The sequence below is a fragment of the Rhinatrema bivittatum genome, chromosome 1 (genome assembly GCF_901001135.1).
Source record: "Rhinatrema bivittatum chromosome 1, aRhiBiv1.1, whole genome shotgun sequence".
Classification (NCBI taxonomy): domain Eukaryota; kingdom Metazoa; phylum Chordata; class Amphibia; order Gymnophiona; family Rhinatrematidae; genus Rhinatrema; species Rhinatrema bivittatum.
In genome coordinates this window covers 706,644,227-706,659,400 of record NC_042615.1, presented here as the reverse complement: position 1 = coordinate 706,659,400, position 15,174 = coordinate 706,644,227, and the positions used below count along the sequence as shown (strand labels likewise).

At 44.0% G+C, this 15,174-nt stretch overlaps 1 protein-coding gene across 1 annotated transcript in view; it reads right to left on the bottom strand.

Annotated features, from left to right (window-relative positions):
* ADAMTS6 (ADAM metallopeptidase with thrombospondin type 1 motif 6) overlaps positions 1-5,678 on the bottom strand; it is an 894,781-nt gene extending 889,103 nt beyond the window's left edge. Inside the window, exon 1 of the mRNA XM_029576285.1 lies at positions 5,212-5,678. The gene's annotated coding sequence lies outside the window, so the exon portion shown is untranslated. The remainder of the gene's footprint in view (positions 1-5,211) is intronic.
* Positions 5,679-15,174: the final 9,496 nt, after the last annotated feature.

The following is a 15,174-nucleotide window of genomic DNA, read 5'->3' as shown; positions in this document are numbered from 1 at the left end:
ATTCCCCTCACCACACACACACACACACACACACACACACACTTTTGTATCCTAGTAACATCCCTCTTTGAATTAGATTTCCTAAACTTGGGAGAGGTGGGCTCGCAGAATGAGTGTTGCTAATCTCACAGCAAACCAAAATAGGAGGGAAAAAAAATCCCCAGGTAGTAGTGAATGATGGTTCTTGGCACCAGATTCCAGTCCTGGTACTAAAGGTACTCAAAGGAGCAGGAAGAAACTGATACCCTGCTGCTGTCCCTTTTTCACCCCAAGTGAGAAAGTTTTACTACCAAAGAGTACCTCCTCCCAACATATGTAAACTTCTAGCTATCCCAGATGACATCCTGTCTCAGGGAGCAATGATATACAAATCTATTGGATGGTATACAAATGATATACAAATCTATTAGCTGGAGTGGAGGAGCAGCCTAGTGGTTAGAGCAGTGGCCTAAGAACCAGGAGAGCAGCATTCAAGTCACTTTACTCTCTGTTGCCTCAGGTACAAACTTACAGGCTGATACAGTAAAAAGCATGGGAGAGTGGGCAAGTGCCTCCTCCCCTGTGTTCAATACAGTAATTAAATTTATTTAAATTAGGCCCGGCAGTAAAAAGAGGCGCTAGGGACACTAGCACGTCCCTAGCGCCTCTTTTCGGACAGGTCGGACAGGAGCGGCGGTTGTCAGCAGGTTTGACAGCCGACGCTCAGTTTTGCGGGCGTCGGTTATCGAGCCCGCTGACAGCCACGGGTTCGGAAACCGGACGCCAGCAAAATTGAACATCCGGTTTTCAGCCCGTGAGCCGCGGGCCTATTTCAATTTTTTTTTTTTTTATTTACTTTTTTAAACTTTCGGGACCTCCGACTTAATATCACCATGTGCAGCCAAGCCACACCATATGTGTGGCTTGGCTGCACATTTCACTTACTGAATCGCGCCGGAATACCTAATAGGGCCATCAACATGCATTTGCATGTTGCGGGTGCTATTAGGTTCGGGGGTGGGGGGGTTGGACGCGCGTTTTAGACGCACTAGTACCCCTTACTGAATAAGGGGTAAAGCTAGCGCGTCGAAAACGTGCGTCCAAATGCCGGTTAACATATCGGCTAACAGTATCAGCCTGAAAGATTGTAAGCTCTCTGGGGATAGAGAAATACCTACAGTACCTGAATGTAATCCACTCTGAAGTGCTGAAAAAAAGTGTGAAAAGCAGAATAAAAAAAGCAGGTGGTAGACATTGCATCATGCCCCCTGCATCTCTCTCAGTATTCCCAGCCAGTCATTTCTGTGTTTACGGTGGAGCTGAAGCATGACACCAACACCAGGTCTCAAAACACATTCAAGCTGTGATGATGGTGTCCTTCTAATCACCAAACCTGCTGGTGTATCTTTTGTAGGTACAAGGGTGACTAATGGCAAAGCAGGGGCCCTCAAAACCCATTTTCATATAGCATGGAAATAAAACCTAACCAACAAAAACAATAATATAAGGTGATACCTTTTTCTTGGACTAACTTAATGCATTTTTGGCTAACTTTCGAGTGTCAACATTCCCTTCCTCAGATCCAAACAGAACGAGCAAAAGATGACACTGCCAGAAAATACAAAATGAATCATATAATACAATACAATGGTAGCGTGAAGGGGAAGGCGGAGGGAAGGGGCGGAGATTTGATGTATTACAGCAGTGGTTCCCAACCTTTTTTCTGTTATGACACACCTGACAGATGATGCTCACGTGCATGACACATTGCACACTATATTTAACAGCTATTCTAAAAAAAAAAAAAAAAAAAATCCTAGATATTTTATTGTTGAAAATGATGCAGGAGAAAGATAAAATATTACTTATTTAGTAACTGCTTGTAAAATATCACTAAATGTTATTTTTTTCACAAACATTTTAATCTTTACCTACTGCATCAGTGAGAAATCTGGAACTGATATGCATATGCAGCACACAGTTTTTTGATACAGACAAACTCTCATGCATTTCACTGTCAACCTCAGGAAGTTCTGACCTTTTCTGGAGTTTATAGAGAGCAGGGCTAGGAAATTTCCCCATTTCAACTCATTGTACAAAAAATATATTCAAATTCTGTTATGCCCTCAGTAATAGTACTTCAAAATCCCTTCCCTGCCAGGCACTTTGTGGAATAACATGAAAACCTGCTAAAAAAAAAAAAACATTTAGAAATTATATAGCATACCAGCCATACTATAAGATCACTAACACCCAGGACTTGAACAGCAACAACCTTACCTACGAAAAAGCAACACTGCAAATATAGAACACACTACTGGAAAAACAAAGCAAGCTAGACTGCTATAGATCCCTACACAGAATCTACATCCTAGTTAACAGAATCCTTCACCTCTGTTAAACATCCAGAATGCAGACTGACCCTTATCTGATGCAGAATAAAAGACCATAAATTATAAACAAGCATACAGAGAAAAACTGAAACTCCAAGAAGCTGGGAGTGGAGGGGGAGGGGGGCGGCAGGAAGGCAGGGGCAGGATATAGCATGCCTGCAACATTTCTAGCTTGGGCTGGTGGTGGCAGTGATTGCCAAGGGTGAGGGAAAAGCAGGAACAGCGATGGGGAATTTTAAGTGCCAGGCTCCTTACTCTCCTCAAGCAGCAAGCACATGTGGCTGTTACAGAAAGCAGAGGCTTGCTTTGTCAAATTTTTTAGGACACACCTTCCACCCCTTGGTGACACACCAATGTATCCTGACACTGGTTGAGGACCACTGTGTTAGAGCAATACCGTAAGAAAGTGACATGAGAGGCAGTAGGATTATTTCTGGTAGAAATTATAAAACCCAAGTCTCTGGTAAGTCCTTTTAGGTGATCCTTTTCATACTGGGACTAAACAACAGGACAACAATGAAGCCCTTTCAAAAGGGAAGAAGAATAACAATTATTATGTTTTTAATTAAGCCTTAAATGAATTATTTAATATAGATTCCATGACACTTCCAGGCCTATTATATGTTTACCAGTAACACAAAATGCATTTTAAAGTACTGGAACCTGCCATGTGTGATTAGACTGGCTGCAACGCTGTGTGTATACAACCATGCTCCGAGGTCCCTTTAACAAGCCCCACATGCCATCAGTCTACTCCGGTCTAACAACGCTAAACAAATACGGGCAAAGAAGGGAATAAGACCTGCCCTTATCTCGTCTGCGCCTTGCTAACCTGCAAATGCACATCATGCATGGAGAATGACCCCTGTTCTGAGACAGAGATCAGAGTTCAGAATAGAAAAACAGTTCTAAGCTGAAATATGTAAAACTCGCTATCAGGAGTATTTCTTTTGCCGACACCATAGAAACAATCAGCAGGTTAGACACACATGGCTGGCTGTCAGCTATGCCTTTAGGCATCTACTGCAGTTCAGAAATCTTAAATTGTTGGGGGGGGTTGTTGTTGTTGTTGTTCTGTCTCCCACCCACCATCCATGCAGGGGATATATTCATCAAAATCACTCCCACTCGTCCTCCTGGCTGGAGTGAAGCACAAGTTCGCCTTCCCTTCAGCTCAGACTTCAGGGACAAGTGCTACGAGAGGTTGCTAAGGAAATGGAGAGGGAGGGCCCAGGAAAGGAGAGGGAATAAATCAGAACAAATTCAATTACAGGTATCGAAGCGGACATGAGAAGCGCTGCTGGTTCAAAGGGGCCAAGGCTTACAGCCCTCCGCCCTAAGAGTTATAAAAACATAAATCCCCAGAGAGGAACCTCGTTTTATAGAGCCTGCAGAAAGTGACTGCTTTACTTACATCTTTTGTGACCCAAAGTAAAGGGGCTGGAAGGGTTACTGCAGCCCTTCTGCACAGCCTACACACAAATCAGTTCCTGCCCTGAAACTTAACAGCGCAGCTTCAGAAGGAGAAAATATATTGCTCTAGAGCCAGCCCCAGAGAAATCTGCACCATGCTGAAGGGGGGGGGGAACCTGTACTAAACAAATAAGAAAGGGAGAATTCGTTATCTCCAGATCCATTTTTTTCCATTCTCTCCCCCCCCCCCAACCCCCCAACCTCCAACCGTTTCTCAAGATTTCTTTTCTAAGAGCTGTCAGTTGTATGCCAAGCTCAGACCAATCGAAATAAACATGCATAACATTAAAAAAAAAAAAAAAACTTCTCGGGAAAGACTGGGGTGCCCCCACCCCCAATCTTCTGCGAAGGAAGAGAGAGAGAGAGAGCTTGCAATTGAAAAAAAAAAAAAAGCGCGAGCTTGCAATCGCAGCTGGAGGGGAGCAGTGGCTCGCGCTGGCTGAGCCCAGCCTGGAGCTAAGTCAGCAGCCCCCTTTCCAGACAGCAGCGCTCCATCTATTTGGATAAAACGAGTGTGACCCAGACAGTTGGCATTCGGCCCAAACGCGCTGCACCGGCAGCTCGAGTGAAAACAAGCAGCCTCCTTCTCTCTCCTCCGCCGTGAGCCCCAACAAGGAGAGAAATCAGGCGAAGAAAAAAAAAAAAGCCCCAAGTCTACTACACCCGTCAGGAGGAAGCGGGCTTCAATCAAATATAAAGTGTGTGTGTGTGGGGGGGGAGGGGGTTCCTTTGAACTCTGTGTTACAGACACACACTCACACACACCCGATAAATGAGGCTTCTCAGCGCTGAGCGTCTAGCAAAAACCCCAAGTGGCCGCAAGGAAATGAAAAACACACGCTCGCATCTCTTTGATTAGCCCATTAAGAGCTTAACATATCCTGCAGCATCAGACCGAGCGATCCCGTTACTGCTGGCAGCCCGAGCCCAGACACAATCTCTGCACTTGTCTGACTTCTTAAAACACTAACAGACTTTTTTTTTTTTTTCAACATGCAGCTAAAAGTCTTGTTTCTTTTCCAGCTGCAACGATTTCAGTAGCTTTCCTGTATTTTTCCACGATTGTTCCCCAGAGCAGAGCCCAGCTCAAACCTGTTCATAGAAAGTCGGTCTTTTGGGGGGGGGGGGGTGCGGGGGGGAGGGTGCATGATACAAATAGGTGCTAGGAGGGTTTTATTTTCAGCATTGCTTGCAAGGATGGATTGATTTGAGAGAAAAGTTCCGGCTGCAGCACTTAGGTGCAAAGTGCTTTTAATTCAGCACCGTTCAGAGGCACAGCACTATTCAAAAGCTCTTTATGGAGGAGATAAGAAAAGCCAAAAAAAAAAAAGAAGGGTTTCATTGAGAAGCACAAAGTCCTCCTTACCGTGTTCATCTTCCGTCTCAGACATAAAAGTAAGTTCCAAACAATAGAGTTTGCACCAGCAGTTCTTGCCCCTTGAAGTCACAATGGATACACTCCTAGCCTTTCATTGGGTCTCTGCAAAGCGGACCGAGCCAGCAAGCCAAAGGTTGCCATCAATTCACCCAGCTAGCAGCAACCATGCTCTTTCTTTTTTTTTTTTTCTTTTTCTTTTTTTTAGTTGGCCGAAATAAAAACCAAAGGGTTTAATTTTGCTTTGCTTTTTGCAAGCTCATCTCGGCCAGCAGCTGCCCCCTTTAGCATGCAAGTAACATGTGGATGTTCACAGCAGGCTGAGCTGCAGGAGGAGCGCTGCGAGAGCTGGGGTGGAAGTAGCCCCTCAGGTCTCAGCGCCGGCCCGCGGCCAAGAGTTGAGCGCTGCACAGACTTGGAACGGCGGCCGCGGCGGCCGAGAGAAGGGGAGGGGGGGGGCAGAGAGCGCTGACGTCAATCAGTATCGTGTGTGTGTGTGTGAGTGTGTGTGTAAATGTGTTCCCAGCTCGCGCACTGCGCAGGCGCCGCCCGTTCAGTACCCTTTCGGGGGAGGGTTGAGATGTGGAGGACGATTGAGGGGGGTCCCGTCAGGGTAACTCACAGCCTGGCCTGGGATTCGTGCAGAAAGGCGCAGGCTAGGGACGGGGAAGAGAGGCAGCTGTGGCAAGCCTAGCGGAAATCCTCCGCCTTTCACTTTATACTCATGCAGCTTAATATATGGGCCATATACACATATATATATATGTGTGTGTGTGTGTGTGTGTGTATGTAGAAAAAGTGTACATGTTTATACACATACATATACAGAGATACGCGCACACACATACAGATACATTATATATATGTGCATGTGCGAGTGTTTATCAGTTCAAATCTGGTTGCAGCTTCTTTTTCTGGATGGATGGTGTAATGCAAGGATAGACATTGACTTATAATTTTGTTATATTTTCCTCTCTTTTCTTACCACTTTAATTATTCTGCATATTACTTTGGCAACACATGTAAAATTGTCATTCCAATCAAGTTATCTACATGTGAATCCAGTGCTTCTGCTAGTGGTGACAAGTGCAGCAGATGCACCGAGCCTGGAGACAGCGCTGGGGGGTGGGGGAAGTCGAAGCCGGCACTTAGCCGTTCTTCTTTGCGGGACTGGGTCTCGGTGATCTGGCTTTGGTTTCCATGACTCAGGTGTAGAATAGCGTAAAAGATCTTTTGCTGTAGCAGCCAGCTTCTGCTTACTTTTCTCTCGGACCCTCTCGCTGCAAGCACTTCGCTTTGTTGTCAGATCATGAGTCATGGACGCGACTGCGTTAGCTAAAAAAAAAAAAAATTAGGGAAAATGTGTTTATGTACATATTTTATTTTCAGCTTTCTCTCGTCTTATGTTGTAGCTGAACGAACGACAGATGAGATGGGGGGGTCTCAGCAGGGTCTTGTCAGTGTCCCCCTAGCATCACTTTCACTTTCATTTGTAGGGAGAAATCTGGTGACTGATAAACCCCAAGGCTTGCAAGACCTAACTTTAAAACCGTGATACGCGTTTTTATGCTCTGACACATGTTTAAATGATTGCATTCCACAATGTAATCTGCTGTATCATTTATCCGCGGAGCTGATGATGTTTTTTTGGACATTGGCACCGTAAAAGTTCAAGAATTACTCAACAGCTAAATCAATTTCCGATGGCCTGAAGAAGAAGAGATTCCTACTTATAGGATATAAGGTTTCATATTTTCTGCTGCTAACATTATTTCCCATTAGATTTTTTTTTTTTATCATCCTACACCGGAGGTAGTAGGTGTAGCTCTGGTGAATCCATGAATGGTTAGATAATTTGAAAAACGATTGAGATTTATCGACATCCAAAAAACTGAAGGGTTATTCCAGTTGTTAGAGCCGCAAGCCTAGCCTTCTCTAGTCTCCTCATCATGATCTTAATCAGGATTTGGCCTGATGCCAAATGCACAAATCCCGCCTGTGGGATCGACAGCTTCAAATAAATACACTCCACATGTTAGCCGCACGTCCTATTTTTTAAAATAAAGAGTTATGAAGCAAATGGAACTTTAGATTTCGAGTTCACCATCTTGGCTGTCAAAAGTAGCTTAAATAATAAATTTCAATTTAAAAGGCAGTTTCGGTTTGCCATCTTTCGCACTGAACGGTGAGGTTTAATTTAAATAGCTTTTTCGGCACTCTAAATAAGACTCAGACTACATGCTGGGTGACGATCACAATACGCTACAGTCAGTGTTCGCTGTAGTAATGTAAAGTTACACGAGTCTATGGAAACATGCACAATAAACTATAACTCCCTAAACAGAAGATAACTGCCCGAGCATTAATCTGCATGATGCCCTTATTGTACTGTAATTGCTCATTCAAAGAGCGCCACCCTGCGTTTGAATTTGGTAAAACAATGATAACATGAATGTATATTACAGGTGCTCGAAAAATCGTTATCACGTGTTCTTTGCACCAGATTACATTGAAATTTTATTATTACATAGCGAAAGGTCCATTTTTTTTTCAATCTGTTTTTTCTTAGAAATTTAGTGTTGATTTTTATCTTTCCCAAGCACAAATAATAATAATATTAATAATAAAGTAACAGGCTCAGATTGTTAAATATTTCTCTCACTTATACATGGAATATTGAATTGTTAAATATGGCCCCAAAGAACAGAATGTCCAGCTATATGCACAAGTAAAAAACTGAATATTTCCAAAGTACACACATTTTTTGCTATAGGATTTAGTTAATGGTCTTGTGCCCTGATGCCACAGGAAAACACTTACATCCTTAATCTGGAATTTAGCATTTAGACATGCCTAATGATCTGATTTATTTGTTTGTCTTATTCTTTCAGTGATTCATCCTCTAGCCTATTCAAGAACAAGGTGGACTGCCTTCTCTTTTACAGTTGGCATTATTTTATCTTCACTCACATATTGAGTAGGGATATCCACTTTTATCCACAGTATATGTAAATGAAGGACAATTCCCACCGCACTGCTCAGACCTGGATTTCATTTCTAACAGGAGGTTTATTCCTCCTGTTTTGGCAAGGTGGTAACATAATCATGTCCCCATGCAGTGAGGTAGCAAGGCATTAACTCCCTATATCAACCTCAGCCCAAAGGCCCAGAAGGGACTATCTTCTGCTCATAACTCAGACCCTACACTTGACCTTAGCCATAAGACTGAGAAGCAAACCGTGGTGTTATAATCTTGTTAGCACATGAGGCAATTGTTGGTGCAGCCCTGATTGACCATTGCAAGGGAGAGGGGGGTGCTGCTAATATTTCTGATGCTCATGCTTACATTTTCCTATGCATTATTTTTTCAATGGTACAATAGAAGCAATTTCCACATTTTTTTCCTTTCTTTCATTTCTGGAGATTTATAATGTGATTGTTATACCATTTAACATTGCACCAATCTAGGTAGAAAATATAGTTCTAGTGGAATTTATTGCAGCTTTGTACTTTTTACAAAACCCCAGGCTCCTGCAACAGTTCAGGGCTAGATTCAGCAGTAAGGGATAGAACATTCTGTTGTACATCTCTCTAGATTCTGCAGCAATTCTGAGGCATGTTTGCAGACATTTGTACACTATTTACACTGACTAATATGCACAAAGTATTTTCCTCAAAAATAGTTTCCCAGACTTTGTGTCTGGATAACTTTTTATTCTTTTATTATTTTTCTCTATTTCATAATCTCCCTATCTTTATTTTAATTTTCAATTCCATTGGTTCCAGCTTTTTATTCCTTCTCTCCCTCTCTCAGAAATATTACCCCATCTCTCTTGCCCAATAGGTGCTTCTGCCTCCACATCCCAATTTACCTTGTTCTTCCTTCCACAATCTATTCTTCACCTCCAACTGCCTTCCTTCCATTTCTCTCGTTTGCTTCCTCACAGTTTTATCTCCTGCCACTCCTCCTTTGTTTTTTCCTTTCCCAGTTTTCTCTCCCCCCCCCCCCCCCCAATTGTCTTACAGCCCCCTCTACCTCCATCACAATCCTAGTTAATTCAGTGAATGGCCTGCCTTCCTTTTCCACTCCTCATCCAGCTGTTTTCTCCCGCCTTGCAACACCTTGGGACTCTATTTTGTGCTGTATGATGGGAAGAGAGGCAATGTTAGGTCGAGCTGCAGGATGCATCAGGCTGAAGCGATGAAAGCAGGGCCCCACAGAAGCAGTGAAATACTGAATGGGCATCAGATTGGGCCTGCATGGCAGGCTTAAAGGAAGAAGACAGCAATGGGGAATAACACTGAGTTGACTGTCAGTATCCTGTGATAATGCAGTATGGCAGGAAATGGGGGGGGGGGGGGGGGGGGGGTGCTTTTTGTGGTATCGTATACAACATTTTTCTGACAACATTTTGTGCTATTGTTTGCAATATTTTTTGCCAAAAAGGCTGATTTAGTTAACCTCATCGATTTATTCTGCCATTCTTGGTGACTATTCCTCAAAAGTATAAGGGGCTTGTGATCCTGTGAATAATATGATTTTGTCCCATAGATTTATAGAAAGTGTTTATCAATTTTAACCCTGCACACTCAAGTTAATCCTGGTATTGCTAGGGTTTTGTTTGCTTTATAATACATAAATAGACATAATACATAATGTACTTAGGGGTAGATTTTCAAAAAACGCGAATAGGCGTACTTTTGCTGGCGCATCAGGCGCAAGCAAAAGTACGCTGGATTTTAGTAGATACGCGCGGAGCCGCGCGTATCCACTAAAATCCTGGATCGGCGCAAGCAAGGCTATGAATTCTGTATAGCCGGCGCGCGCCGAGCCGCGCTGCCTAACCCCTAATCCTCTAACGCCCTCCCCTCATCTTCCCCTCCCTTCCTCTATCTAACCCACCCGCCCGGCCCTGTCTACACCCCCCCCCCCCTTACCTTTCTCCGGGGATTTACGCCTCCCGGAGGGAGAAGTAAATCCCCGCGCGCCAGCGGGCCTCCTGCGCGCCGGGCCGCGACCTGGGGGCGGGTACGGAGGGCGCGGCCACGCCCCCGGACCGCCCCGGGCCGTAGCCACGCCCCCGTACCCACCCCCAAAACGCTGCCGAAACGCCGCGACGACCGGGCCCGCCCCCGACACGCCCCCCTCGGAGAACCCCGGGACTTACGCGAGTCCCGGGGCTCTGCGCTCGCCGGTAGGCCTATGTAAAATAGGCTCACCGGCGTGCAGGGCCCTGCTCGCCTAAATCCGCCCGGTTTTGGGCGGATTTAGGCGAGCAGGGCTCTGAAAATCCGCCCCTTAGAGTAGTAAGTAAATATTTGATTATTTCTTTTCAGAATACTCAAGATCAAATTACCATGGTTTGGGAATTTTTGTAGTTTTCGACGCGCTAGCTTTACCCCTTATACAGTAAGGGGTAATAGCGCGTTGAAATCGTGCGGCCAACCCCCCCAAAATTAATAGCACCCGCAACATGCAAATGCATGTTGATGTCCCTATTAGTTATTCCCGCGCGATCCAGAAAGCCGCACATTTTACTTTCAAAAATTAACGCCTGCCCAAACGCTGGCGTTAATTTCTGCCGGCGCCAGAGAAGTGTACAGAAAAGCAGAAAAAACTGCTTTTCTGTACACCCTCCAACTTAATGTCATAGCGATATTAAGTCAGAGGCCTCAAAAATAAAAAAAATAAAAAATTTAAAAAAAAAATTTAAATCGGCCCGTGGCCTGCGGGTCGTAAGACGGACGCTCAATTATGCTGGCGTCCATTTTCCAAACCCATGGCTGTCAGCGGGTTTGAGAACCGATGCCGGCAAAATTGAGCGTCCGCTGTCAAACCCGCTGACAGCCGCCGCTCCTGTCAAAAAGGAGGCGCTAGGGAAGTGCTAGCGCCTCTTTTTACCGCGGGCCCTAATTTGCATAGGCCACCCTCCTGAATCGCGCGCCCAGGAGAGTGGCCTGTGCGCGCACCGGGAGAGCGGGTGCTCGCCTGCTCTCCTGCGCGTTTTTCTGTATTGGCCTGACTTCAAGTAAAAGTGTGTGCCTACCGGCCCTATGTGCATGCTGTTACTTGCGTAGCAAGCAGGTCATTTTGTAAAAGCCCTTTTCCAGAGGTAAAGCACCGTTTTACCAGTGAGAACGGCTTTGAAAATTACCCCCATACCAAAAAAAAAAAAAAAGCTTTTCAGTCGTAAGACACTAAAAGGTTAAATGTTGATGTAGCTAGGAGGGAGGAGGAATAGCCTAGTGGTTAGAGGAGTAGACTATGAACCAGGAGACCAGGGTTCAAGTCCTGCTGTCACTCCTTGTGACCTTGGGCAAGTCACTTTACCCTCCATTGCCTCAGGTACAAAAACTTAGATTGTAAGCCCTCTGGGGATAGAGAAATACCTACAGTACCTGAATGTAAACTGGTATGATATCTCAATTGAGATCAAATGTCAGTATATATAAATAGGTACAATCAGTGAAGCAAAAGATCATAATGGTGGTTCAGTTTGTTGCTGCTATATCCATGGAAAGATTGTTAGGGCATGAAAGTGGATCCCCTGCAATTGTTTCTTTTCACTTGTACCATCTCTCCCCCCCCCCCCCCCCCCCCCCCCAAGAGCTCTGTGTGCTTACTCTGAAAACAACTGCATGGATAACTGTCGAAGCTGTTAGACAACTGGAGTCCACCTTCGGCATGACTACTCAGATTCGGAACTCACAAGAGAAGCAATCCACGTGCCGATCTCTTAGAAATAATCAGATTGCAAGTCATTGGGAGATCATATTACATTGAACAGTATCGGTTCCCAGTGCTGGCAGAGCTCGGGCCGAGATTGCATATGATATCTGAGCAAAATGAAAGTCAGGGTCTCTTTTGGCATGCAGCGGTTTCAGGTGTCCTGTTAAGACTGCATTTCTTCAAAGGATGGGCAAACCGCTCAGAATAGATCTTATTCATCTAGTTTGTTACTTGGTGATTTCTATTTTTGACTGCTCAGTATTTTTGAAGTGGAAGCAGGTTTAAGGAGCAGCACAGAGTTTATTTTATGACTGTGGGTGTTGCTTTCTTTAGATAAACTAGGCATTTGCCTGGGGTGGTGAGTGTGGATGAGCATTATGCATGCGTAGTAGCTTGCATACAGATAATGAAGGTTTCCCTGTTCTTTCAAGCCTACGCCCAAATGGAAGGAGGAAGATAGAAAGCTGGGAAGGGCCAATTGGGTTAAAATATAAACAGAACAGGAAAATGGAAGTGTGATTACGTTTTTATTTAGTGATAAAGACGACGGAGAGCTGATAAGCCATGCAGATGCCAGTGTTAGAAGCCAGCATTAGGGGCCCACTGCCAGCTCAGGAGATTAAAGGGTAATGATATGAAGTTAGAAGGAGGAAGGCTTGGAGGACAATAGGAAATACTTCTTTACTGAAAAGGTGATGGATACCTGGAATAGCCTCCATGCAGAGGTAGTGGCAGCCAAAATGGTGTCAGACATTAAGCATGCTTGAGAAAGACACAGAGCACAGTTGTAGGAGCAGGTGGGGGAGTAGCAGGAAGAAGAGATTGGTGGGTGGAAGAGGTTCTGAGTGTTGCACTAGTAATAATATAATCTTATATGTTCAATCATATGGAATATTAGGGGTCAAAATGGGAAGATGACAAAGCAAACATGTACACAGTGCCGCATCCAGCTTCGAGGAAGTGGAGGCAAAGTCAGCCAACATGAAGCCGTAGCAAGAGTGACATATTCTTAGGCAGGGGATACCAGGCAGGCTAGGTGGACCAAATGATCTACTGACAGCTACTATGTAAGAGCAGACAAGGAGCAGCTGTTGGGGCCCAGCGTGAGAGAAAACTTGGGAGCTGTCAAAAATTCAATTAATGTTAGGGCAATAAATGCTTGGATCAGTCTTGTTGCACCATAGAATGGTTCTGGCAGCCTTGCATAAGAGCTTGGTGTTATTCTAGCAGTCAGGCCCCTAAGGAAACTGATTTGTCCTCAGAGCTTTAAAAGAGAACTCTGGGAACTCCTTAGTTTTCCCAGCTATCCTATGGTTCAGAGGCCCAAGTTGTTGCAACCCGTGAGTTCCTGCTGTTATAATGTCTGAAGTCTCATCTAGTATTGTCCAAGGGTATGTTGTGTTTGTGAAGAAAGAAGAATTAATATGTTCCTACTCACTGGACTGGACATATGGAATGGATTTAGGCCTTGCCCCAAACAGTAAGTGTTTGTAATGGAAATCTGAGTTGTATATTCTACATGCCAGCGGTGTGTAAGTCCTGTTTACATTCTACATTGTATCTAAATAAACCCTTAGTTAGACGTTACTACTGAGTTGGTCTCATCACTGCAGGTGCCCCCAACCTGACAATGAGGCCTACAGCCACCTTGATTCTAGAATTGTGGATGACCAGAATAATAATTAGATTTGTGATTACAGAGCATAAGATACAGTGAACATGATGTGATGTAAAGCAAGGCTGTAAATATATTTATTTATTTATTTGTTTGTTTGTTTGTTTATTTATTTATTTAGCGTTTTTCTATACCGGCATTCAAGATAAGAATCACATCATGCTGGTTTACATTTAACAGGGGGGTGTAAAGTAAAATAAAAACTGAAAAACTGTGACAAGTGAAAAGAGAAAGCTGAAGTTACAATAAAACAAGGATGTTCAAACTGGGTGGAGGAAAGTCTAAAGGAATTTAACAGTAAGATCAATTATTTACAATGTTCTAAAAATGTCTGACTGTGGTTGTCATTGAAATGAGATTTAATTAGGGTCTGGAAAGGCTTGTTTAAACAACCACGTCTTAAGCCTTTTTCTGAATGTTCGAAGGCAAGGTTCTTGACGAAGTTCCGGTGGACTGGAGTTCCATAGTGATGGTCCTGCTGTAGAGAAAGCCCGGTCTTTAAATGTTATATGTTAAGAGTTTTTGGCATGAGGTACATGTAGTGAGTTTCTGTAAGCTTCTCTAATAGGTCTGGAGGAGGTATGTTTTCTGAGTGGGATTTGAAGGTTGAGTGGAGCGTGGTGATGGATGGCTTTGTAGATAGTAGTAATGGACTTATGCATGATTCTGTAGTGGATTGGCAGCCACTGTAGGTCTTTAAGGATGGGAGAGATGTGGTCTCTTCTCGTGTTTGTCAGTATTCTGGCTGCCGCATTTTGGACCATCTGAAGAGGTTTGGTGTGAGATGCGGGGAGACCTAGTAAGATAGAATTACAGAAGTCTATCTTAGAGAAGATTATAGCTTGCAGATCCATTCTGTAATCTTGAAAGTGAAGGAGTGGTTTTATTCTTTTCAGGACATATAATTTATGAAAACAGTCCTTAGTTGTTTGGTTGATAAAAGATTTCAGATTTAGCCGATTATCGATGATAACCCCTAAGCCTCTTGCTTGGGTGATGTGAAGGTTTGCTGGTGTGTTTGTGGTGATGGTGCTGTTTTCTGGGGAGATGAGAAGGAGTTTGGTCTTAGAAGAATTTAGAATTAAGTTTAAGTTGGTGAGGAGGCCGTTGATTTCTTGAAGGCAGTTTTCCCAAAATTCAAGTGTTTTTGTGATGGATTCTTTAAGGGGGATCACGATCTGGACATCGTCGGTGTATAAGAAGTGTTTTAGGTTCATTTTGGTTAATAGCTTGCATAGAGGAAGAAGGTAAATATTGAAGAGGGTGGGGGATAGGGAAGAACTCTGGGGAACTCCTAGGGAGGAATGATGACGGAGAGATTCTTTATTGTGTATTTTAACCTTGTAGCCTCTGTTATCAAGAAATGTTTTGAACCAGGCCAATGCAGTTCCTGTTATTCTGATGTATGACATCTGGTTTAGGAGGATGGAGTGGTGAACAGTGTCAAAAGCTGCCGAGAGGTCCAGGAGAATCAGAAGGAAGGAGTGGCCTTTGTCTAGGCCCATGATGAGATAGTCTGTCAGGGATATGAGAAGGGATTCTGTGCTAG